Below are 25,701 nucleotides of genomic sequence, written 5' to 3'. Positions count from 1 at the left end.
CCACCCGATCAGAGAGGCATCCGTAGTGACTGTGGCAACTGGAGGAGGGGAAACAAAGGGTCGGCCCAGATGAAGAAGAGGGGAAGATATCCACCAATTCAGATGAGTTCTGCACGACTGTGTGACTAAGATTTTGTGTCTCATCGGGAGACTGTGGTACGACCACTGCGTGAATAGCATCCACTGCAGAAGACGCATGTGGAAGCGAGCCAGTGGTAGTAGAACAATGGCCGCAGCCATAAGACCTAGAACCTTCAGTATAAATCTGGCTTTGACCTTTTTGCTCTGCAATAGAATCCGAACTAATTTTTGGATGTCCAGAATTCTTTGATCTGTTAGTCTGGCTAACATTTTGACGGTGTTTAATTCTGCGCCTATAAAGGTGATAGATTGGCAAGGCAGCAGAGAAGATTTTTCGAAATTTACTGAAATTCCCAAACTCCTGCAAAGCTGTAGAGTGTAGTCTCTGGTCTGAAGAAGCTGACACCTGGTGGTGGCGGAGAGGAGCCAGTCGTCCAAATAAGGAAACACTTGGAATCCTTGACGTCTCAGATGAGCTGTGACCACTGCCATGCATTTGGTAAACACTCTGGGGGCTGAAGTGAGGTCAAAGGGCAGGGCTCTGAATTGGTAATGACTGGTCCCTAGCCGAAAGCGGAGAAACCTTCTGGAGCGCCTGTGAATCTTTGTGTGATAGTACGCGTCCTGAAGGTCTATAGAGCACATCCAGTTGTCCTTGCCCAGAAAGGGCAGAATGGACTGAAGCGTGACCATCCGGAATCTTGCCTTCTTGACAAATCTGTTTAGACTGCTCAGGTCTAATATTGGTCTCAATCTCCCGTCCTTTTGGGGACCAAAAGAATCTCGAGTAGATGCGGATCCTACCTGGTCTGCCGGCACAGTCTGGACGGCTCTTTTTCTAGGAGCTTTGAATCCTCCTGTTCTGCCAAATCCCTTTGACCGGGTGAGATGTCTGGAAGGGATTGTTGAGGTACGGGATACCTTCCGAAGGGGATTTTGTAACCCTCGGATATGATCGACTGTACCCACATATCCTGTGAAAGGGATTGCCAGGCTACTGGGTACAGCGAAATCCTTCCCCGACTGCCTCCAAGGGTGGACAGTCGGGCAACACCTCAGGGATGCTGAAAGGGCTTCTCAGGAAGAGACTCCCTGTTGCCCTGGTTCTGAGGACCCCCTGCCTCTAGGGCGGCATTATTGTTACCCCTCTGCCTCTGGGGTAAACTGACCACGTGTGTCCGGTGTAGCTCCTTGGGCTTTATGGAACCACATCTTCCCCTTCTGACCCTTGGGATATGGTCTAGAAGGAGTGGAAAAATGGACTCCAACGGCAGAAAGAGTTTTACCGTCCTGCTCACACCTGGTCAAGGTATCCTTCACCTGAGGTCCGAACAAAGCCGAACCATCAAAGGGGGTATTAGTGAAGGACGCCTTAAAGGGGTCCGCAAAATTACAAAGCCGCATCCAGGCTTGGCGTCTAAGAGCAACTCCTGTGCCTGCGGCCCTGCTTGCTCCATCGGCTGCATAGGATATGAGCCGCATGGAGGAGTTGGATAGGGAATTCAGGATTGCTAGCTGTGAGGCAATCTTTTGAGCCCCAGCAGCAGAAGGATCCTGGACCACTTCACCCAGTTCCTTGAGAATATCTCTTTGAAGCCTGGTGAAGTGACAAAGATAGTTCAGCGAACGTATAGCAAAGGTCGCTGAAGAAAACATCCGCTTTCCATACCTGTCCATGGTCCTAGAATCCTTGTTAGGAGGATGGACAGGTACTGAAGGATCCGCCAGTTCCTTCTTAGTGGCCGCCGCCACCACCATAGCATCCACAGAGACGCCCTTGGAAAGAAACTGTTTGTCCGTAGGGGCCGTGATAAACTTGGATGGTCTCCTGGGGACAGGTTCCACAGAATCTGGAGCCACCCACGCCTTCAGAGCCACTACCTGCATAAGTGGGTCGAAAGGCGGAGACACCCAGGAGGTGGAGGGTCGGGATCCAAAAGCCTCCAGGTATACCGACTCATCCTCGGAGGGATCAATGGATGGCCAATTCCCCCTCTGTTTGAGGAGCTCAAGGATGTCTGAAAAGGAGACATCCTCAGAGGGGGATCGTGGAGAACCCTCTGACTCATCTAAGTCGGTATCCGATGTAGTAGACTCGGGGGAGTCTGTGTGTTTCCTCTTACACGTCTTCTTCCGAGGGGGTTCACCTGCCGGATCAGGAGAAACTTCAGAAGAGGAGGAAATTCCCAATGGGGAAACCTGGGGCGATGGATCCCTGGGCCTGAGAGCAAGAGGCTGGCAAGAGGCGTCTACCGGCACTGAGGAGGGAGGAGCTAGAGGGATGGACCATTGACCTGGCTCAGAGGCCAGGACACTCCTCATCACCTCAAAGGCTCCCCTCCCCGGGAGGCCGGAATATCCCCGATCCGAGGATACAGGAATTCCCGGCTCCACTGAGAGGGAAGGCTCCAAGGCCGATGTCGGTGCCGAGCTTACCAAAGCCGAAGCCCCGAGAGGGAGAGCGGGGTCGGACAAAGGTCCGATGCCATTAGCCCCCTCGGAGCCGACAAGGGAAACCCGACGACCGGATCCCTCCAAGGAAGGCCTCAAGGAGGAGATCGGAGCCAAGGACGACGGAGCCGAAGGATGTATCGGCTCTGGCGCCGAAACAGTCGCTGTCCCGAGAAGCTCCAGCTCCGAACTCTGGTGTGGAGTCGGAGGAGGAAGTTCAAGGGGTGAGACAATAGCCGAAGTCTGTTGAGATGGGCTATGAAGCATTTGGGCCAGTGCCTGCGACTTCAACAGCCTGCTTACCACCCTCTCTAAATCGTGGTCAGACAGCCTGGAAGATCTCGAAGACCAGCTCAGATGGCTCTGCTCCGACAAAAGAGGAGACCCCGGAGCAGAGTGGATACTCTGCAACGAAGGGGACCGAGATCTCTTTCGGGATGAAGTCATCGGAGCCGAAGTCCCCTGAATTCCAGATGGAGCCGAAGGTTTCTCGGCTCCGAAGTTGGATAAGGTGTCGGCTCCAGCCGGAGCCGACAAGGCCACAGTAGACCGGGTGTCGGAACCAGTCGGTGCCGAACCCACTACTTTTGAAGCAGATAGATCGGTTCCAGCCGGAGCCGATCTCGGCTCCGATGGAGCCGGAGCCACCGGAGGAGGCTTGGATACTGAAGCCTGAACCTTCGGTGGCTTAGAAGGTTTCCCAGACCCTGTTTTAGAGGGAGAACCTTCTGGCTTAAGTAAGCCACGGAGGATTAGCTTATTCCTCCGTTCCTGCAGGACTCTGTGGCTAAAAGAGTGACACAAAGCACAGGAGTCCTGCAGGTGCAAAGGCCCCAGGCAGTAAACACAAGAAGTGTGACCGTCTGTCAGAGACATTTTCTGACAGCACGAGTCACACTTCTTGAAGCCTGAGACCTTGCCTTCCTTTGACATAATCCTAGGAGGAAGTCACACACAAACCCCAACAAACACACACAATTAATCCCCTAACACACAACACACAGGAAGGGATTAACCAATGGGGTTTAGGCCTAACTAAACTTTTATACTATTACCAAAGGAAATAAAAAAAGTTTTGAATTATAAGGGAATAGGGTGGGCTGTAACACACTACAGACTATAAAAATGGAAACAAGGGGGAAATAAATCCCTAACTAAGCTTTTTTTCTCTTTTGACAAGAAAATTACTTACCTCAGCTGGCAAAGGAGACCTCTTTTGCTAAGCGGCAAACGAGATCTGAGGTAGTCCCGCCTTGCATCATGGGATATAGGGTTGCCTCGAGCTGGTAAAAGGAGTTCTCAAGCTAAGCAAGTGCCGAGTCGGAGCCGAGGATTGGCTCCGAACCCATCCAGCAAGAATGAAGGCGAGATTGACAACTTGACATTCATAATTTCCATAACCTAAGTCTGAAACAAACTTTGATAATTGCACATGTGTACAACATATAGGCACAATTATTTTACCATATTGGAACCAGCAATACTGTCTTCAAAATGAGGTATTACTTGGCACATTCAGATGCTCCCTTGCAAAGTTATTTACCAAAATATGAAAAAGCATAATTTCTATAACCTAAGCCCGAAACAAACTGATATCTGAACATGTATACAACATGCAGGCACCATTCTTTTACCATGTTGGAACTATCAATACGGTCTTCAAAATGAGGTATTACTTAGCACATTCTGATGCTCCCTTGCAAAGTTCTGTACCAAAATATGAAAAAAAAAATCATAATTTCCATAACCTAAATCCAAGAAAAAAGTTTCCCCAATGGGGTACTTACCTTTAGTGAAGACTTCGGTTCTGAAACTCAAACTAAAATATTTCAGGAGTCAGTCGACCGGCACTTGCGAAATGCTTCTGCTTCGGGCACCGCGCGGCAAGAAAGACTAAAGAAAATGGTGTTGGCTGCTTGTTTTATACCCCTGATGACCGGACGTCATGGAAGAGGAGACAGCAACCGACGCAGGACCCAAGACTTTGGAATTCAGGCCGACTGAGGGCAACCTGCTTACAGATTACCCAAATGTAATGACTGCAACAGTGAAACACGAAGAACATTGATATCTGCACGTGTGTGCAACATACAGGCACCATTCTTTTACCATGTTGGAACTATCAATATTGTCTTCAAAATGAGGTAATTACTTGGCACACTGACATGCTCCCTTGCAAAGTCATGCAGCAAAATATGAAAAAAATCATAATTTCCATAACCTGAGTCCTAACAAAACTGAAATATTTTAAGGTGTACAGCATTCAGAAGCAGTTTTACCATGTAGACACATACGATTGCAAATATACACATTCTTGGTGTAGCCAACATACTGCTGAATAGGTACATGTGAAGAGAAAAAGCAAGGTAAGGACCGCCACTCCACTAATGAACTCGGTACAGGCATGGGACTTCAGTGGCATGCAATGCCATCTCATCTGTCCGATAGCTGTGCTGGCTACCCACTCAGACAGCGGATACCATTGAATTCTCATGACCTCCTTCAGTGTCAGCAATCTGCCTTACATGTCCATTCAGCAATGGACCCAAGGGATCAAGTTCTGTATTAGTAAGCCCTTCCTGTCATCCAAACTCTACACATGCCTGATAAAAGCAGACTAAAAAAAAAAGTATTGCCGGATGGTCACTGACGTGTTAGATTGTACGTGGTAGCACTCTCCTGAAACAGTTGTTCTTTCTTGGCATCCTCACCAGCTCCTTACCACAGTTATTTGTCAAACTCAAATAAATATATTTTACACAACACATTTCATAAGAGTTTTACTTACTATACGGGTACTACTTGGTCATGGGCGTTTTCCATTCTTTGCACAAGCTGCATGTTACCAATCCTGCATAGCTCTCCTCATGCCATTGTGGAGTTCGGTCAAGAACAAGGCAATGCCCTACTCAGTTAGGTGAACTCCATCCCTTCTGAACAGATGAACATCTTCTGCGGTGATGTTTTCATAGCAGACTGTAGATCCACCGACCCTGTGCATCAAGCCATGCACGAAACCATTCTGTAAACGTCTGGCCTTGTGAGCTTCCCGTTGACCTTTTTCTCGTTTTCCATATCTGTCGAGGAATTATATCAGACCACACAAAATGACAACGTGGCCACCAAGACTTCAGGTGTTCAAAAATTGCTGTGATTTGAAACCGTAGCCTTCCAAGTGGTTGACTGATGACATCATGCCCTCCAATGTGCAGCACAAGAATGTCGGGTTCAGGGTAGATGGAACACTTCTCTTCCAGCAACTGCAGTAGACAGCTCCAATGCATACCTCTTCTTGCAATCCAGTATACAGTCACACTGGATGTGGGGAAGCTCAAGTTTTTTCTCTGTTGCTATATACTTGGGATATTTTTCCCACTGTTATGTTTTTCTGACAGAGTATGTTCACATCTGTACTATCCATCTTTGATGCACTCAGGTAGTATGCAGAAAACAGGGCAAAGGTGGTGACAAATATCAGTATGAAAACTTGAAAACATAGCTATGCATAATGTATTTATACCTTTCTATGCCATGTAATGCAAATCCAATGGATTTTGGTCTATAGTCGCTGTTTACAAATCAGAGCTATTCATTTTTATAATTGACAAAAGCCACTGAAATGACAACATAATTGACAAGCTTGAGTACAACTCTGAAAAGTGATTATCTTCTGTTACTACAAGCAGTGTTTAAAGTGTCGGAAAATATTTCACATTCTGAGATCTGAGGGCAGAAAATTAGACGTCTATGCCATGCTTCACACAACTAGAATTGCAAAGAGATGGCTGATACTGTCTACTTTTTTGTGATAATTTGTAGTGGCTAGTTATATTATGGCTTCTCCTCCCCATCCTTACATTTGTCTCATGAACTTCTATTTCCACTCCTTGTTTTTGACTATACTACCTTTTCAGAATGGCTGTCCAGTCACCATCCATCTTTTCTATGAAATGAGACTTTCTTATATCTCCAATATAATATATCTAATATGTAAAGCTGGCTGTATACACCGTGAATAACATTTATATATAGATACAATATTTTTTATAATAATTGCGTGTGTATCTTCTCCACTGTTAAATGCTCAGGGGTTATGATTGTAATACAGCGGGGTCCTCGGAACTAAACAAAAGTTAATTGTTTTTCTATGCAGTACTTCACATGATCTAACCATATTATTCACACTTTGTGTGACTTAATTGCAAACATTTAACTTATGCAACTGATTATGTATTTTGTGTATATTTTATTGTTTTACTTGCCTATCCAAATGTGGCCAGCATTTTTGCAGTACATTTGATATTTACATAGAGTATTTTCCACGTCATTCTCCTTCTCCAAGAACATATGATTTTTTTCTAGTTCAATTTTTTCTGTGGTCAAACAGGAGAATTTCTATACTAGTTTATATTAAGTATTTTCCATATACTACAAAATTTTCTCAAACTGTGTACAGTCACGTTTTGTCTTTTAGAGCCCGCCTAGCTTTCCTTACACAGTAACCACCACATACATGGGTAGCAGAATATACCATGTTCGGTCTCTGAGACAGAGACACCAAATTCACAAAATCATTTACTGAGAAAAACTTGTTTAAAGCACCTGTAAAATGCACAGTGACCACATATGCAAATTCTTACTACATTACACTATCTACACTTGTTAATATAAACTGTAAAATGATTTCACATTAAATTATATCCTAATTCTTTGCCATTTCTAAAGGTCATTTCTTCTTGTAGACTCATCCTCTTTTTAAGTCAGTATGAATAACTCACACCTGAGTTGTGAAAGACCCTCCATTACTTCTCAGTCTTACAGGTCTTTCAGGTTAACAGAGATTGACCACTCCAACAGTTCCTTTTACTTGTAAGTATTATCCAGGTAATGAATACAGGTCTAAAATGGTTTGTTTAAATTGCTATTAAGTTGTATTTGCAGTTCTCATTTTACTTTTGCAATATTTATGTTGGAATGCCAATCAGTTCTCATTGTGTTATGGAGCTTTTAGATACTTTCATCATTCTGCCTTCCATTATTTTGGGAAAAGATCCTATTTCTTCCTTCAGAAAAGCTGTACTAAATTATTTACCAGTACTCCCTGGGTCTGCCAAGAAGCAGTGAACATTCTACCATAAATAAACTATGACCTGAAGATCACAAATAGACAATTGTCAAAATGAATGCCTTTAGTTCTGAAGAAGCTTTATTATTGTAACAAGGAGAAAGCGCACTCAACTGAAATTTGTGGTCTGTTTTTATGGTTATTGAAATAAACGGTGGAGTTACTTGTCTTTGAAATAAATTTGGAATACATTTCGTGAAGGTTCCTGGTTTCTGCCTTGATCTGTTTTTGTTCGTGGTTTGGTGTTTCAATTTTTGGATTTCCTTCAAAATGAATGCTAATAAAGCACTCACTCACCTAGACTCACTCGCACGCATAATCGCAAATACACTTGCACATTTGTGCAGCTTCACACACACACACACACACACACACACACACACACACACACACACACACACACACACACACACACACACACACACACACACTTCTATGCAACACAGCTACAGTGAGGAGATGCAGTTTAAAATGCTGAAGATTCTTCTTCCGCAGTTCAAGCTGTATCTATGGCCAAAAATGTAATGCCGATGCATCAGGACTGTTCAGTGATTTTTTTTTTTTTTTTTTTTTTATACTAATGCTTCTCATCGATCCCTTTTTCACATTAGTTTCATTTATAAATACAGCAAGTGCATTTGTAAATGACAACTTCAAAATAATATAAAGGATAGTTGAACAGCATTCCCAGACCTACGTACTTAGAGCATGATTCAGAGAAATGAGTGTGTTTCATGTAGAGAACATAAACGTAGATGGAACTACATGCTGTCAGTAAGCTGATAGGGGAAGGAGGGGCTCCATGATGATACAATACAGTGGGTGTTTTTGATAGGAACATTGCCACTGCCCCTTCAGAAAAGAATTAGACCCAAATTTTAAATGTTGGGATTGTCCCTTTAATATCCTTCTCCAAAGGAGCTAGTAGTGAAAGTAAGTAATTACCTATAATGTTAAATACGCTGCCTAAATGAAAACATGGGCTTGCATTGCACACCACTCTACCAAAAGTCAGGTCAAAAAGCATGGTCGGAAACACATGGGTAATCTACCAGTGTAGTACCTCGCAAGATGCGCAGTAGCAAACCCCGCCCCAACACACCCACACCTTACGAAGATGCATTCATATTAATTAGCTTTCATGTAGCTGCCATCCACTGAAATGCATTATAAAAACAGCTGAAATATACTGACATATATACAAATAAGTACAGGTTCAATCAAGCAAAGTTTATAAAGTTGGATAAAGTACCGTAATGAAATACAAATACCATAATGAAATTCAATGCCAGAACCAAGTTTATTGGTATGTTAAAGAACGAAAGACATACATGATTCAATGCAGTTAATGAAAATCAGTACAGAGCAGAAAAGGCTAAAACAGTTATTCGGTATGATTATGACACCCAGTTCTTCCTGGTGCGCATCCTGGTACTGTCTAATATGTCCAAGAAGGCACATTAACAAGTTGAATAGGTGGCAACAATGTGTTAAACCAGTTAACGGCTCTTTTGTGGCAGGTAGTTGTGCATTAAATGGTTGTTACTATTTTTTAAAGAATTCTATTTATTACATTACGTTTTTGTATGGAACATGATCGGTGCATTAAAAGTGGTCATTATAGTCAAAAGACAGTACAATTACACTTGTTTAACTTGTACAGGTGTTTTTTCTAAAAACATATGTAGTTTAGGACAGTGGAACAGCTGAACGCAAGGTGTTTTTCTAAAAACATACGTAGTTTAGGACAGTGGAACTGTCACTCAGATGAGCGATGACCTGCCAATCAATGTGGACATGCCCTAACCTGCGCAGAACTGCCTACGACGTACTACATTGGTAGATTACCCACATGTGTTATGATGCAGCAGACTACTACAGTACCAAGTCTTTCCAGTGCAAAACTTGCCTCAACAATCACAGCAAATATTATATTTTAGTGCTGTGCTTATTACAAGTTTCCTAATACAGCCTAAACTAAAATTCAACCCTACCAATAAAAATTCCAAGGGTAATCACAAAGGCAAAAAGGATAAATTATTCGGCAGGCTGCAGCTACTCCTCACTAAACAGTTTCATTATCAAACGTGCATGGAGGTGTTCAACAGTTAAACATCAGCTTCATTTTCAAGTTTAGGGATGGATCTAGTTTACAGCAGAGTTTCTAATCTGTAAAAAAAATCAGCAACAATAAACTTGTTAACTATAATCTATCATCCCAATGATCTGAAATAGACATACACTTAACAATCCATTTCACAACATAACCCTAAAATAGCGACAAACAAAAAGAAAGGCTATCAGAAGAGAATAAGCCAGATAACGCATTCAAAACAGTACTCATTAAATATTAATCCAGCAAGTGTTTGTTCTGCCTATAACCCTAAAATAAAAGTTCATAGGTTCATACTAGGCTATCTGCCCTAGGGCATTTATAAGCCTAGCCAGAGTGTGTTTGGCTTTCGCCACCCATTTTAAATTAATTTTGCTATGCCATTTTTCGAGGTTAGTATACTGTGCCTCTGTCTAACAGTGAGACAGAAGTGATACCCGGGGTAAACCTACGATCTCCCATCCACTCATCAAGATTCCTCTTGGAGAGTCAATGAGGGACTCTGCCTACCCTGGACTGGGATTTTATTCCAGAGTGAAAGGAGCCTCTGGGTTATGAATCTGTCCCTCCAGCATGTCCTATTTATTTCAGTGCTGAGGTTCAAGTCTCTCGAGTGCGTAGCTCGATGGGATTTGGATTTCCTGAGGTGCAGCATATCCATTAATTCCGGGTTGGACATGGCTTTATACATTAGGCACAGATCGCCTCTGAGCAGGCGGTATGCCACTGAGTAGAGCTGGAGTTTCTTTAACTGGGCAGCATATGGCATCTGTTTGAGCCCTTTGATCCTCTTGGTGAGGTACTTTTGGGGTCTTTCCAGTTGCTGCAGGTGTCTGGTAAGGTACATCCCAAAAGGGGCATTGTACTCAATTATGGGCCTGATGAATAAAGAGGCACGATGACCTTCCCTGATCTACATGCGAATCCCTTCATGATTAAGTGGGTTATATAAAATGTTTTTCTAACCACTTTGGCCACGTGGTTTTCAAATGAGAGATTGTTATCAACTTGGGTCCCCAGGTCCCTAATGACTTCTTCCGTACTTAATGGATTACCACCTATATAGTAATTTGTGGGCACTTTGTTTTTGCCAAAGGGGATGACTATACACTTTTTGGCGTTTAGCTTGAGGCCATGGCTCTGGCACCAGTTGTCTGTTTCTATGAGGCCCTTTTGTAGGATGCTTGTGCCGGCTGGAGAGTCTATTATAATGCCTAGTTTGCAGTCATCTGCGAACTTGGTCAGCCACAGTCCTTCCGTGTTGGCCTGTACCTCCGAGAAATATATACCGAACAAGAGAGGTCCCAGGACTGAGCCTTGTGGGATGCCACTTGGACCTGGTTTGGAGCCTGAGATGACTCCAGCAATTCTAACCATGTTGGTTCTGTCCTTGAGCCAGTTTGCAACCCATCTAGTGACATAGGGGTTTATATTTAAGCTGGTGAGCTTATCTATAATGCCCGAGTGGGGTATTGTATCGAAGGCTTTTGCGAGGTCCAGGTAGGCTGTGTGGACCACCTTCCCCTCGTCAATGGCCTTGGTGACTGTTTCAAAGAAATCGACCAGGTTTAAGAGGCAGGATCTGCCCTTAAAGCTGAACTGGGTAGGATCCAGTGTCTGTAGGTCCCCAATATCTTTATTTATGAGGTCCATGATGATCCTTTCCATAGCTTTGCTGACCAAGCTAGTCAGGCTTATGGGGCGATAGTTTCCAGGATCCGTTGAGGCACCACCTTTGTGGAGAGGGACCACTGTTGCTGTACGCCACTCTTTGGGTACATATCCTGTAGTAAGGCTGAGACTGAACAGTAGTTTTATGTTTGGGTTTAGCTCTTCTTGGAGTTCATGTAGGAAGCAGCCCGGGACACCATCTGGTCCCATTGATGCTGTGTTTTTTGTTTTGGAGAGGGCGGCTCTTACCTGAGCATCTGAGATGTCAGGGGGGCAGCAATCTGCTGTGATAGATATTTGCCCTTTTGGTGGGGAGGGGGGGGGGTTGCGCTGAACCTGTCAGCTAGGATGTTGGCAAGGTCTGTGGGCTCGGTGTATTTTTTGTCATTTTGGACTAATTCTGAGCATATCTGGGAATTCCCACCCAGGTTCCTAACATAACTAAAGAAAGCCTTGTGATTATCCTTAGTGTCCTGTGTGATTTTTCTCTCGAAGCTGGCCGTAGACGATTTTATGAGTGCCCGTAGTTTTTTGCTAATACTGATGAGAGATGCCTTCCCTTTTTGGGATTTTGCTCCATCATGTAGTAGCTTCCTCTTATTGTATAGTTTGTTTATGGCTGGGGTCCACCAGACAGGACATCTGCCTTTGGAGGATTGGGTCTTGGTTTTATTTGGGATTGCATGATCCATGCATTCCTGAAGGTGTTCATAGAATACGTTTATAAAGGATTCTGCGGTCTGGGCCGTATTTACCACAGGCCCGGGGGCTTTGAAGGATTCCACCTTGGTTTTGAGGAGTGTGAAATTTGCTTTAGAGAAGTTTTTCACTGTGGTTTTCTGGGCAGGGGGTGGGGTCGGGATGCGAATATCCAGTGAGATTAGTTTATGGTCTGATCTTACCAGTGAGGGATACACTTCTGGTCTGGAGCATAGAGCCGCCATGTTGGTGATGATCAGGTCCAGTATATTTTCCCCTCTTGTGGGAGTGGTAACAAGTTGCTCCATAGCATTTGAGTTTATAAATTCTAGGAACCTTTGGGCTAGGGTGTTGGAGCTAGAGTAATGCTCCCAGTCTATGTTTGGATAGTTGAAGTCGCCCAATATAATGGTGTTTGGAGAGACCTTCATATTTTCCAGTGTTCTCAGGAAGGCTGAGTGGGGTTCCTGGGTTTGGGAGGGTGGTCTGTAGCAGGCTATAAACTGGAAGGCAGTTTTACCCACTGTTAATTGCACATGGATAGTCTCTGATGCTTCGTGCTGTGCCACCAACCTGGAGGTGTGGGTATCTTTGACGAATATTGATACCCCCCCTCCTTTTGTGGTTTGGTCCAAGTTTTGGGCCGAAAAGCAAAAAGTCTGCACCATTACTTTCTTACCCAAAAAATATTCTGTGCCACAGCACAGGATCGAATCGTAGGCAGAGGATCAAACCCACTGCAGCTGCTGCACTTGTCCAAATGCCGATTCAGCAGGCTGAAATACTTTACTGGGGAAAGTAGTTATCTCGTGCAAAGAGATAGTCAGAAGAAATAGAGGGATCCAGCAGCAATACAAGTTAAATCTTCAAATGTTAATCAAAAAGAAAGGAAAAGCTGCTGCTGGAAAGTACAGTTGTGTGCACTTACCATAAATGTAGATGTTCGAGTGTATTCACTATTGCAGTCATTACATTTGGGTAATCCTGCTGGCAGGTTTCCCTCAGTCGGCCTAAAATCCAAAGTCTTGGGTCCTGCATCAGCTGCTGTCGCCCCTTCCCTGACGTCAGGCTGTCAGGGGTATAAAAGAAGCAGCCAACGCCATTTTCTTCAGTTTTTCTTGCCCCAGATGTCAGGTGCCCCCTGAAATGGGTAGGCAAAATTTATATATATAAAAATACATGCACCAAAATAAACTTTACCTTCATCTACAAGCAAATACACCACATAGGTAGTATAAATCAGAGAAGGAAAGATAAGTTCCAGCAGAAAAAAAGGGAGATGGGTAGGTAACCTGGACTGCAGCAGTGAATACACTCGAACATCTACATTTATGGTAAGTGTACACAACTGTACTATGTTCTCCGTGTTTCACTGTTGCAGTCATTACATTTGGGTAGTGTCCCAAAGCTACGGTTGGGAGGCTGGAGCTAAACAGCATTAGGAGCGGCTATGAGGCCCTACAGAACTGCAGTGGCGAAACCTGCCCTGGATTTAGAGTAGAGTGGCAGATGATAATGCTTTGTGAAGGTGTGCACTGAACTCCAAGTTGCCACCTCTAAACTGTCTATGGTTGGTACTCAACTGAGAAAGGCTGCTGAAGTGGCTGCAGCTCTGGTGGAATGTGGTCTAATGTCCTTAGGCACTGGCTTTCCATGGTGTGAATAGCAGAAACAAATGCTGTGGCTTATCCTCTTAGAAATAATCTGCTTTGAGATACCTTTCCTTGTGATCCTGCAGCATATGCCACTAGTAATTGCTCTGCTTCCCTGAAAGCTTTGGTTCTAAGTAGAATCTAAGTTGTCCGTGTACGTCCAAAGAATGGAGAATTCTCTCCCCCTTGTTCTGTGGATTTGGATAACAGTTTGGTTAAGAGCAACAGTGGACACCACTTTAGGCATAAAGGTTGGGTTTGTCCTCAGAGAGACCCTGTCTGGATAAAAAATGATAAAGGGTTCCACAGCCATGAGCACCTGTAGCTCTGAAACTCGTCTTGCATAAGTAATTGCTAGGAGCAGAGCTGTTTTCCAAGATAAGAACTTTATATCTGCAGTCGCAGCTGGCTCAAAAGGAGGCAGGGTAAGCTTTACCAAGACATAGTTGAGGTCCCATGCAGGTATTGGTGATCTCCTTGGAGGCCTTAAATTGTTGGCTCCTCTGAGGTACTGCTTTAATAAAGGATGAGAAAAAATTGGTGGCTCTGTATTGTAATGAGCTGAAATGGCAGAGGCATGAATTTTAATTGATGAAAAAGATAAGCCTTTGTCCAGCATCTCAGTTAAACATTGCAAAATCTGGGGAATATTTGGTACAGCTGTATCAGTTCCTTGTGCCCGATTCCAAGCACAGAATCTCTTCCATTTTCCAGCATAAGATTTTCTAGTACTAGGCCTTCTGGCTTCCAGAATGACATCCATCACAGCTTTACTGAGAGGTGTTTTTTGTATGACTACATTATCTGCCGTGCTGCCAAGTTTAATGTCCTGAGTTGACTGTGCAGGATCTGATTGTTTTGTTGGGACAGTAGACGAGGTATTTGAGGTGAGCTCCAAGCTGGGCACAGAGACAAATTCCTTAGGATTGGATACCAGTACTGGCATGGCCAGTCTAGGGCAATCATCATCTTTGCCTTCTCCTGTCTGACCTTTAAGAGTACCTTGGGGAGGGAAGGCAGTGGAGGAAAGGCATATGCTGATAGTTTTTTCCAGCTGAAAGATAGGGCGTCCACTTTCCATGCTTGTCTGTGACAAGTCCCTGTGCAGAATCTTTTTAGTTGGTAATTGTGAGGGGAGGCAAATAGATCTATGTCCGGGCATCCCCATATTCTTGTTATCATGCTGAACACTTGTGGATCCAGCTTCCATTCAGGGGTATCCATGAGGTTTCGGCTTAGACTGACAGAGTATTTTCCTTTCCTGGCAGGAATTGTGCCTGCAGATGTATTTGGTAAGTCAAAGTTGTGTCCCACAATGTCATAAGCTAGTCTGCAAAGGGGGTAAGAATGTGTACCCCCTGCTTGTTTAGATACCACATGGCCATGGTGTTGTCTATCTTTATCAGTAGTTGTCCCAGATGAAGTAGGTCCTTGAAGGCTGTGTCAGGGTATTTTGAACAGCTAGCATCTCTTTTTGATTGATATGTAGATGCATTTGGTTTGTGGACCATGTGCCCTGCATGCATCTTCCTGCCATGTGGGCCCCCCGGGCATAATCTGATGCATCCGTTGTTAGTGTCTGCCTGGCTGGGGGTAATATGAATGGCTGTCCCTTGTTCTGGTGACAAGCCTTTGCCCACCATCGAAACTCCTGTTGCAGGCAGGGAATGAGATTTATCACTGCTTCCAGGCTGTGGCAATGGTGAGTCCAAACACTTTTTAGGTACCATTGAAGTTTCCTCATATGCAGTCTTGCATATGGAATTAGTAGGATGCAGAATGTCATGAAGCCTAGAGCCTGCAGAATTTTTCTTGCCGATAACTGGGCCTTTATTGCCAACATTTTGAAATAGTCAGTTGCCTTTGGCGTGAAATAAGCCATCTGGGCAGTTGTATTCAAGCTTGCTCCCAAGAATGTTATCTTTTGAGAGGGTACTAGTTTTGATTTCTTTATGTTGACTGTGTACCCTAGACATATTAGAAGTCTTTTCACAAACGCCAGATGTTGAAGAAGAATGCCCTTGTTCTCTGCTTGGTTTAGACAGTCGCCCAGGTAAGGATTTATTTGTATTCCTCTTTGTCTGCAGAATGCAATTACTGGTGCCAGGCACTTTGTAAAGACCCTGGGTGCAGTAGATAAGCCAAAGGGCAGTGCAGAGAATTGGTAATGCATTGAACCAGCCTTGAATCTGAGGTATCTTCTGCATGATTGTCTGATTGGAACATGCAGGTATGCCTCTTTTAGGTCTAAAGTCACAAGCCAAGCATTCTTGCCCAGAATGGGCAGAAGCTGCTGCAAAGTCAACATTTTGAATTTTGGAATACCCAGTAATGTGTTTAGAATTGATAGGTATCGGCCTCCAGGCCTTGTCCTTTCTGGGCACTAAGAACAGTCTTGAGTAAAATCCTGGTCCCTGCTCTTGCTCTGGTACTTGCTGAATGGCCCCCATGTCCATGAGGGATGTAACTTGCTTCTGTCCATTGATTTTTTTTGGCAGATCTGGCCAGCCATTTGCCTTTGGCAGAGTATGGAAATGGAATTTGTAGCCTTGTGACACTATATTTAGAACCCACTTGTCCTGGGTTATAATGTGCCAATTTTGAGCAAAAAATAGAAGTTATGTTCTTACCATAACGTTCCATGTTAGTTGTCTTCTTCTCGCCTTCTTTCTTGCTGGATGGGTTCGGAGCCGACCTCGGCTCCGACTCGGCCACTCTAAAAGCTCGAGAGTTGGATCCACCGGCTCGAGGCTCCCCTTATATCCCACAATGCTAGGCGGTATTACCTCAGATCTCGTTTGTAAGCTAGGCCCAGCCAATAATAAAAACCAGAACTACTGGAAATGGGAGAACCCACCTCTATAAAAAGGAAGGGAAGAAGGTGACCTGAAGCTTGATCAAGGAATATATGCACAGCAGAGCATATACCTATAGCAATAGAGGTGGTAGAAAGAGAGGTCACAATCAAACTCCTCTAGGTCTGTCCAGGCTAGGGGGAAGGAGGGTGGGACGCAAGAAAGAAGGCAAGAAGAAGACAACTAACATGGAACGTTATGGTAAGAACATAACTTCTATGTTAAGTTGTCTATCTCGCCTTCATTCTTGCTGGATGGGACCGCGTCCCTAGCACCTTGTCCCGGGTGGCCTATCGGAACAGACTCTTGAGAATAGTGGAACCAAAGTTAGCTCTAGGTCTAGAAGCTAAATCCAACTTATAATGAGAAATAAAAGTGTGAGGAGTAGCCCAAGTAGCCGCTGCACAAATGGTGTCAATAGGCAGCCTGTCTTGGAAGGCTATAGAAGTAGCCAAAGCTCTGGTGGAGTGGGCCTTAGGTTTGTTAGGCAGCTTTTGGTGTCTAATTTCATAAACAAAGGAAATCAGAGATGTTAGCCATCTGGAGAGTGATACCTTCAAACTGAAAGTCCCTTTCTGCCTTCTGCATAAGAGACAAACAACTGGTCAGTTTTTCTGATCTGTTTGGTCCTATCCAAATAATACCTTAACTGACGATGAACATCTAGCCAATGCAATTTTTGTTCAGACCTGTTAGAAAAGTTAGGAAAAAACACAGGGAGGTCAATGCTTTGATTTAGGTTAGACGCAGAGGCTACTTTAGGTAAAAAAGATGGATTGGTTCGTAAGGACACCCTGTCTTTATGAAACAATAGATACGGTGGTCGACTGCTGAGTGCATGAAGTTCTGCGACTCTTCTACCTGAAGTAATGGCTACCAGAAAGAGAGTCTTCCAGGATAGCAATTTCAATGAACAGGAAGCTGCAGGTTCGAAAGGGGGAAGAATCAAAGATGTGAGAACTAAATTAAGGTCCCAAGAAGGAGGAGGATTTCTTATAGGAGGTCTGAGAAGAAAAACTCCCTTCAAAAAAGCTTTGCAAAGCTTGTGAGACATGATGGCAGAATCTGAAATACCCACATGAAAGTTAGATATAGCTGCCAATTGGACTTTGAGAGTAGAAGGAGATGAACCTGCGTGAAAGTCAGCTAGAAAATCAAGAACTATTTGGATGGGAGCAGTGAAAGGATCTAAGTCCCTTCCTTGAGCCCAATAGGCAAAACGTTTCCACTTACTAAGATAAATCTTTTGAGTGGAAGACTTATGGGAAGCTATCAAAATATCTCGAACAGTGTGAGATATTTGAGGAAGCCTGGCTAAGGTTGGAACTGGAGGAACCAAGCAGTGAGGTTCAAAGATGGGAGGGAGCGATGAAACTGACCCGACTGATGGATCAAAAGATCTGGAACTAGGTCCAGATGCCAGGGTTGCTCCAACAGAAATTGATGTAGAAAGGGGAACCAAACCTGTCGAGGCCAGTAAGGAGCAATGAGGATCAAGGAGGCCTTCTGAGCGATAGCTTTCTGTATCACTTGAGAGATTAGTGGGAAGGGAGGGAATGCATACAGAAGTCCCCGGGGCCAAACTTGGACTAGAGCGTCTCTGCTGGGCTGGCCTGGTAAGGGGAAGAGGGTGAAATAATCTTTGCACTTGCTGTTTTGGGGAGTAGCAAAAAGGTCGCAGCAAGGCTGACCCCACTTGAGAAAAACTTTCTCCAAGATAGAATCTTTCAGAGATCACTCGTGAGGCATGAGGATAGCTCTGCTCAACTTGTCCGCGATAAGATTGGACTTCCCGGGAATGTGCATTGCTATCAGAAAACGCTGAGAAGAAATCGCCCATTGCCACAGTCTGAGTGCTTCTCGACATAGGGGGTAGGACTTGGTTCTGCCTCGTTTGTTGATATACCACACTACAGACATGTTGTCCGTCTGAATTGCTATCGTTCCCAAGGGAAGAGAGTCTTGAAGGGCTTGCAATGCTAAAAGCACTGCTCTCATCTCTAGAACATTTATATGCAAGTGGCGTTCGATTGGTTGCCATATGCCCTGGACTGTTCTGCCCTGATAATGCCCCCCCCACCCGATCAGGGAGGCGTCCGTTGTCAGAGTAGCAACCGGAGGGGGAAGGACAAAGGGTCTTCCTAGGAAGAGCTGGGGGGAAGAAATCCACCAAAGAAGATGATTCCTGCATGCTTGCGTAATCACAATGGTGTGGGACATCGGAAGTTGCTGGTACGACCACTGTGTGAAGAGCATCCATTGAAGGATTCTCATGTGAAATCTGGCTAAAAGAAGGAGAGGGATAGCAGCCGCCATAATCCCCAGTACTTTTAGAACCAATCTGACTTTGACTCTGTTGCTGTGGAATAGAAGGGAGACCAGTTTGTGTATGTCTGCTATTCTTTGGTGTGTAAGTCTTGCAGACATGTTGACTGTATCTAGATTTGCGCCTATGAAGGTAATAACACGACAAAGTGACAAAACAGACTTTTCGCAATTTATTGAGATACCTAACTTTTGAAAAATGCGAAAAGTGTAGTCTCTGGCAATCAGAAGATGATGCTTGGTAGGAGCTGTGAGGAGCCAGTCGTCTAAGTATGGAAACACCTGGAATCCTTGACGTCTCAGATGAGAAGCTACCACTGCCATGCATTTGTTAAACACCCGGGGGGCAGTGGTGAGTCCAAAGGGCAGGGCTCTGAATTGAAAGTGACTGGTTCCCAGCCTGAAGCGGAGGAATCTTCTGGAGCGTCTGTTCATTTTTATATGATAGTACGCATCCTGAAGGTCTATAGAGCACATCCAGTTTTCCTTTCCCAATAGGGGTAGGATGGATTGTAGCGTGACCATCCGAAATCTTGTTTTCTTGACAGACTTGTTCAAGATACTGAGATCCAAAATTGGTCTCCAGTCCCCTGTTTTCTTTGGAACCAAAAAGAACCTGGAGTAGATTCCGGATCCTTGCTGGTCTGCTGGCACTGGCTGAATGGCTCTATTGCAAGCAGCTTTGAAATTTCCAATGCTGCTAGATCCCTTTGAGCGGGTGGAACATCTGGAAGGGATTTTTTGGATTGGTTTGGAATGCGAAAGAACGGAATGGAATAGCCTTCGGAAATGATGGACTGTACCCACTTGTCTTGAGTTAGGGATCGCCAGGCTTCTGGGTACAGTGATAATCTTCCCCCGACTGCCTCCGAAGGTGGAAAGTCGGGCAACACCTCAGGGATGCTGGAAGGGCTTATCAGAAAAGGTTTCTCGATTGCCCTGGTTCTGCGGACCCCCCCTGCCTCTAGGGCGACGTCTACCATTATTGTTCCCCCCTCTGCCTCTAGAGGGGAACCGACTCTGTGCGTCAGGCAAAGTTCCTTGAGATTGTTTGCGGAACCACATCTTTCCACTTTTCTGGCCTTTGGGGTAAGGTCTAGAAGGAGTAGAAAAACGGACTCCGACGGCAGAAAGAGTTTTGCCATCTGTCTCGCACCTTGTCAAGGTTTCTTTCACTTGAGGACCAAAAAGAGACGATCCACCAAATGGGGAATTAGTGAAAGACGTTTTAAAGGGGTCCGCAAAATTGCACAGCCGCATCCAGGCATGCCGGCGTAAGGCCACACCTGTCCCTGCGGCTCTGCTCGCTCCATCAGCCGCATATGAAAGGAGGCGCATGGAGGAGTTAGCTATAGAATTTAGGGTAGCCAGCTGAGTGTTCATCTTATCCTGAAAACCCGCAGCTGTAGGATCCTTTAACATCTCACTCGCTTCCTTGATCAGGTCTCTTTGAAGACGAGTGAAATGACAGAGGTAGTTCAGCGAACGCATAGCAAAGGTCGCCGACAAAAACATCCGCTTCCCGTACCTGTCCATAGACCTAGATTCCTTGTTAGGAGGATGGACAGGCACCGAAGGATCAGCTAAGCTCCTTCTTAGTGGCAGCAGCTACCACCATAGCATCCACAGAAACTCCCTTAGTCAGAAATTGCTTATCTGCTGGTGCTGTGATAAACTTTGAAGGTCTCCTGGGGGTAGGGTCCACCGAGTCAGGAGCCGTCCAAGCCTTTTTAGCTACCACCTGCATGAGGGGGTCAAAGGGGGGGGGGACACCCAGGAGGTGGAAGGGCGAGAGCCAAACGCCTCAAGATACACAGATTCATCCTCTGAAGGGTTAAGGGTTGGCCAATTTCCCCTCTGTTTCAGGATCTCTAGAATGTCTGCAAAGGAGACATCTTCAGAAGGGGAACGGGGGGAACCCTCGGAATCCTCTAAATCTGTGTCAAAGGTGACAGACTCAGGTGAGTCTATGTGCTTCCTTTTGCACTTTCTCTTCCTAGGGGGCTCCCCTGCCAATTCAGGAGAGGCCTCGGAAGAGGATGAGATCCCCACAGGGGATTCTTGAGGAGCTGGCTCTCTGCGGTCTGGGATGAGGGAGTGAGTAGACATAACCTGAGGCACAAGAGGGAGGCGGACGGAGCCGACTGTGGAGTTGAACCAGGTTCCAACACACTCCGCATGACCTCGAACGCACCTCTGTCAGGCAGAGCCAGAGGTCCCTGCTCCGAAAAGCTGAAAACCTCCCTCGGCACTGACAGCGATGGCTCTGAGGCCGATGTCGGAGCTGAACTCACCAGCGCCGAAGCACAGAGAGGGAGAGCGGGGTCAGACAAGGGTCCGATGCCACTCACCCCCTCAGAGCCGACGAGGGAAGTCCGGCGCCGAGATTCTTCCAAGGAAGAAATCGGAGCCGGCAGCGGAGCGAAGACAATTGTATCGGCTCCGGCGGTATCACAGTCTCGGTGCGAACGCCCGGCTCCGAGCTCGAAGGAGGCGGACGAGGAATCTTCTCAGGAATAGGGTTGAGCATCGACTGATGAGTCAGGCTCTGAAGCATCTGGGCCAGTGCCTCGGACTTAAGAAGTCGACTCACTACCCTCTGAAGGTCATGGTCCGAAAGCCTCGAAGACCTAGAGGAGTGCGATCTATGGCTCCGTTCAGACAGCAGGGGAAGCTGGAGCCGAATGAACGGAGCCGAGGGACGGTGACCTTGACCTCTTCTAGAGGTCGGCTCAAAGCCTGATCGGAGCCGACTTAGCAATTTCCAAAACCTCGGCTCCGGCTGGAGCCGAGGGAACCACCGAAGTGGAAGTTAGAGTCTCATCGGCTCCAGCCCGAGCCGATGCAGGAGTAGACTTAGGAGTCTTAGGTGCCGACTCAGTAACTGGAGCCGAAGACCTAGAAGCCTTAGAGGGTTTGCCCGAAGATGCAGTCGGGGGACCCTCAGGCTTTAACAAGCCCCGTAAAATAAGCTTGTTCTTTCTTTCCTGCAGGACTCTAGGGCTGAAGCCATGGCATACAGCACAAGAGTCCTGCAGGTGTAAAGGTCCCAGGCAGTACACACAAGAAGTGTGACCGTCTGTCAGAGACATTTTCTGACAGCACGAGTCACACTTCTTGAAGCCTGAGACCTTCGAATCCTTAGACATGACACAAAACAAGTGCAATCACACTCAACACAAACACACCGATTACACTGTAGAGTAAGTAAAGGTAATTTAAACTAATTTAAACCAACTTAAACTGATTTAAAGATAGAAGTTTAGAAATCTTAAGTCCCTACAGAAAAAACACACACACTCTCTCTGAGGGATAGGAGGGCCCGAAGGCCTAAGGGAAGAACAGATAAGTTCTTGTGGTAAGGAGTGGGAGAAAAACACAGGAAAGGGAATATAAACCTTTAAAATAAGGGGATACTAACCAAAAAACTAATTTAAAAGGGGTTTACTAAGTTTTTAAAACTATTTGGTACACTAACCTGGAGCCGGTAAAAGCAACACACCTCGATAGCTGTAGCGGCAAACGAGACCTGAGGTAATACCGCCTAGCATTGTGGGATATAAGGGGTGCCTCGAGCCGGTGGATCCAACTCTCGAGCTTTTAGAGTGGCCGAGTCGGAGCCGAGGTCGGCTCCGAACCCATCCAGCAAGAATGAAGGCGAGATAGACAACTTAACATGTGCTAATTTTCCCCCTAAGGGTGCTGCTAGAAGATACGTGCTTGGTGCAGGCAGGGGAAAGTCATTGGGACTGCTTTCTGTATGTTTGTGCTTTATCTTCTCCAGCTTTGGAGGTAGAAACACCCCACTGTTTTGCCCTGTAAGAACTTTGTGCCTGGGATATGCCCCATTTGAGGTCTGTCTGACACTGGAAATGACCAATTTTTTGGAGGCCAGTGTCTACTAAACCTGGGTGGCTGTACTTGTAAAAAATATTTAACAGTTTGCATAGATTTAGCTTTGTCTTCCATTTTCTTTAACACCTCTTCTGCCTCAACACCAAACAAAAGTGTCATGCTGTAAAGGTGCATCTAGTAATTTAACTTTAACTTGATCAGGCAAATTTTGTTCCTTTAACCAAGCATGCCTCCTAATTACAGAGGCCGTAACTGCGGCCCTGCAGGAGGCCTCCAAAGAATCAAAACCACATTGCAAAGTATGCTTTCCAACTTGTTCAGCTGCATGCAATAAATCCTGCATTTCCTTGTTTTCAGCACATTCAGAATTTAACATCATTTTCTGTTTAAGCAATCCCATGACATGTTGCTGATACTTCAACATATGAAACTGAGAGTTTAAGGCCCTTACAGCCAAAGCTGCAGATGTGTAAACCTTTTTTCCCCATCTATCCAGTGTCCTTGAATCTCTGTCAGAGGGGGTTGGGTTTTTTGCAGCCGAGGCCTTAACTCCCTTTGAACCCTGTGAAATAGTTTCTGGGTCAGCAGCAGGGTTTTTAAAAAGAAATTTGTGTGAGCCCAGAACCCTGTAATATCAGTCAGGCTTAACAGGAGCTGGGGGTAATGAGTCAGGGGTCAAACTAGTCTCCGAAAACACATAATCTACAATGTCTAGCACTGGTGGAATGGCTAGAGGCCTGTGCTGAGGTACTAAAAGGAAATCCCTGAGCCTCTTTTTAGATTCTGAAAAATCTTGACTTTCCCAGTGAAAATGCTTCCTCATGGTATGCAAGGTTTCCCCAAAGGAATAATCCTCAGGAGGGGATGCTGAAGGAATAGATTCTTCAGCATCAGAATCCTCATAGAGGGGTAAAGAATATCCCTGATCAGAAGAGGAATCAGAAGTTTCATAGTCAGTGTCTTGCCTAGGTCTCTTATCAAGAGGGGGATGGGAACCCCTGATCAAGGTAATCAGGTCTTCGGCCATTTTGATCATCTGTCTTTTGGACATAGAGGCCTGTACACGTGGCTCATTTGCTTTAGAAGGTGCTTTAGTCTGTCTTTTTAATGTAAAGATGTTGAGGTTTGAATACACCCCTCAGAAGCCAGTATCTGCTCAGCGGCTCCGGACCCATGTGAGGGATTAGCGCCCGAGGCTCCAATACCTTGAGTATCCAGCATCATGGCCGACTCCACATGGGAGTCTGTAGTGGCCTGCGACTCTAAAGTAGCAGGTGTCAGGGGCTATGAAAGCACCTCACAGAGAACCGGCGACTGTCATCGGTTTTGGGCCTCTGTTGTTTTTCTCTATCCCTTTCCTTGCGTTTTTTGTAAACTCCAGTAGTCAGATGGCTATCAGACATTTCTAGATAATTAAACCGGCTACCAAAATACTTTAAAGCAAAAATCATACCAACGCTTAATAGTGCGTTGGTTAAATCTAGCACAAAACCGACAACCAGAAATGTTGTGATCAGGGCCTAGGCAAGGAATAAAGTAAGAATGAAAATCCTTATGGAGGAATTTGCTTTCCACAAGTAATACAATTATTAACTTTTTCTGACATCGGTCTGGAACAAGAAAAAAAAGTTTCCCCAATGGGGTTACTTAGCTTTATTGAAGACTTTGGTTCCGAAAGTCAAACACGAAAATTTCAGGAGTCGGCAGACCGGAACTTGCAAACTGCTTCTGCTTAGGGCACCGCGCAGTAAGAAAGACTGAAGAAAATGGCGTCAACTACTTCTTTTATACCCCTGATGGCCTAACTTCAGGGAAGGGGTGACAGCAGCCAACGCGGGACCCAAGACTTTGGAATTCAGGCTGACTGAGGGCAACCTGCCAGCAGGATTACCCAAATGTAATGACTGCAACAGTGAAACACAAAGAATATCCCTCTATTTATTGGTAAAAACAATGGAAACAGCTCCTGGGGGTGGAGGTGTTATGCAAGTGGTGGCATTTCTGTACTGTGATTGGCTGCCACCACTTGCTTCAGGAAATGCAGAAAGAATAGGCTTAGTGTCAGCACCGGAAAGCACAGTACACACTAAGCCAAATTTACTCAAAATAATTAAATAGAACCATATGCTTACTGCAATGTGAAAGCTAAGCTGAAAAGGCAACTGACAAAGTTTAGTTACTTTTTCAACTTAGTTTTCACATTAAAGGACTGAAACAGGACCGGAAAGCAAGTTGCGCATGTGGAAGGCACTCTAGGGTAACATCATGAGATTACAAACGTCTCATAGCACGCTCGGATGTAAGCACAGAGGCGCTATAAGACGTTAGTCGGGGTTAATGAGTTAAGTAATCTAGTACATGAGATATGCTGGGCACAGTTGTGTCTTTTTTCCGAATAGGAGTTTCTAGTACTAGGCCTCCTTGCCTCAAGGATGACATCCAGCACCTGTTTACTGAGGGTTGCTGGTGATGAGTTCAGGGGATGAGCCAGGCTGCCAGGTGCAGGGTCTGTAGCAGAGGGTGCAAGATATGGCCCTCCTGTTGGGACAGCAGGGAAGGGGTCTGAGGCAGGTGCCATGGTGGCACTACTGTCAGACTGTGCAAAAGAGGGTACCAGTGCTGGCGTGGCCAGTCTGTTGCAATCAGGATTGTCCTTGGCTTGTCCTCTTTCATCTTTAGTAGAATTTTTGATAGGAGGGGCAGAGGAGGAAAGGCATAGATTGAGAGGCTTTACCAGGTAAAGGACAGGGCATCCACTTTCCAAGCTTGGCTGTGGGGCGTTCTGGTGCAATATTTGCTCAATTGGTAGTTCTGAGGGGAAAGCAAGGAGGTCCACCTCTGGTGACCCCCACCTGTGCCTCAAAAGCTTGAATA

The 25,701-nt window shown here is 45.3% G+C and overlaps 1 protein-coding gene across 3 annotated transcripts in view; it reads right to left on the bottom strand.

Moving 5' to 3' along the window:
• The window catches only part of NCEH1 (neutral cholesterol ester hydrolase 1), a 726,876-nt gene that overhangs the window by 196,066 nt on the left and 505,109 nt on the right, over nt 1-25,701 (bottom strand). The gene's annotated exons all lie outside the window — the stretch shown is intronic.

This window comes from Protopterus annectens, chromosome 4.part1, assembly GCF_019279795.1.
Source record: "Protopterus annectens isolate FY-2018-M chromosome 4.part1, PAN1.0, whole genome shotgun sequence".
In the NCBI taxonomy this organism is placed as follows: Eukaryota; Metazoa; Chordata; order Ceratodontiformes; family Protopteridae; genus Protopterus; species Protopterus annectens.
This window is presented reverse-complemented; position numbering and strand designations above follow the sequence as displayed.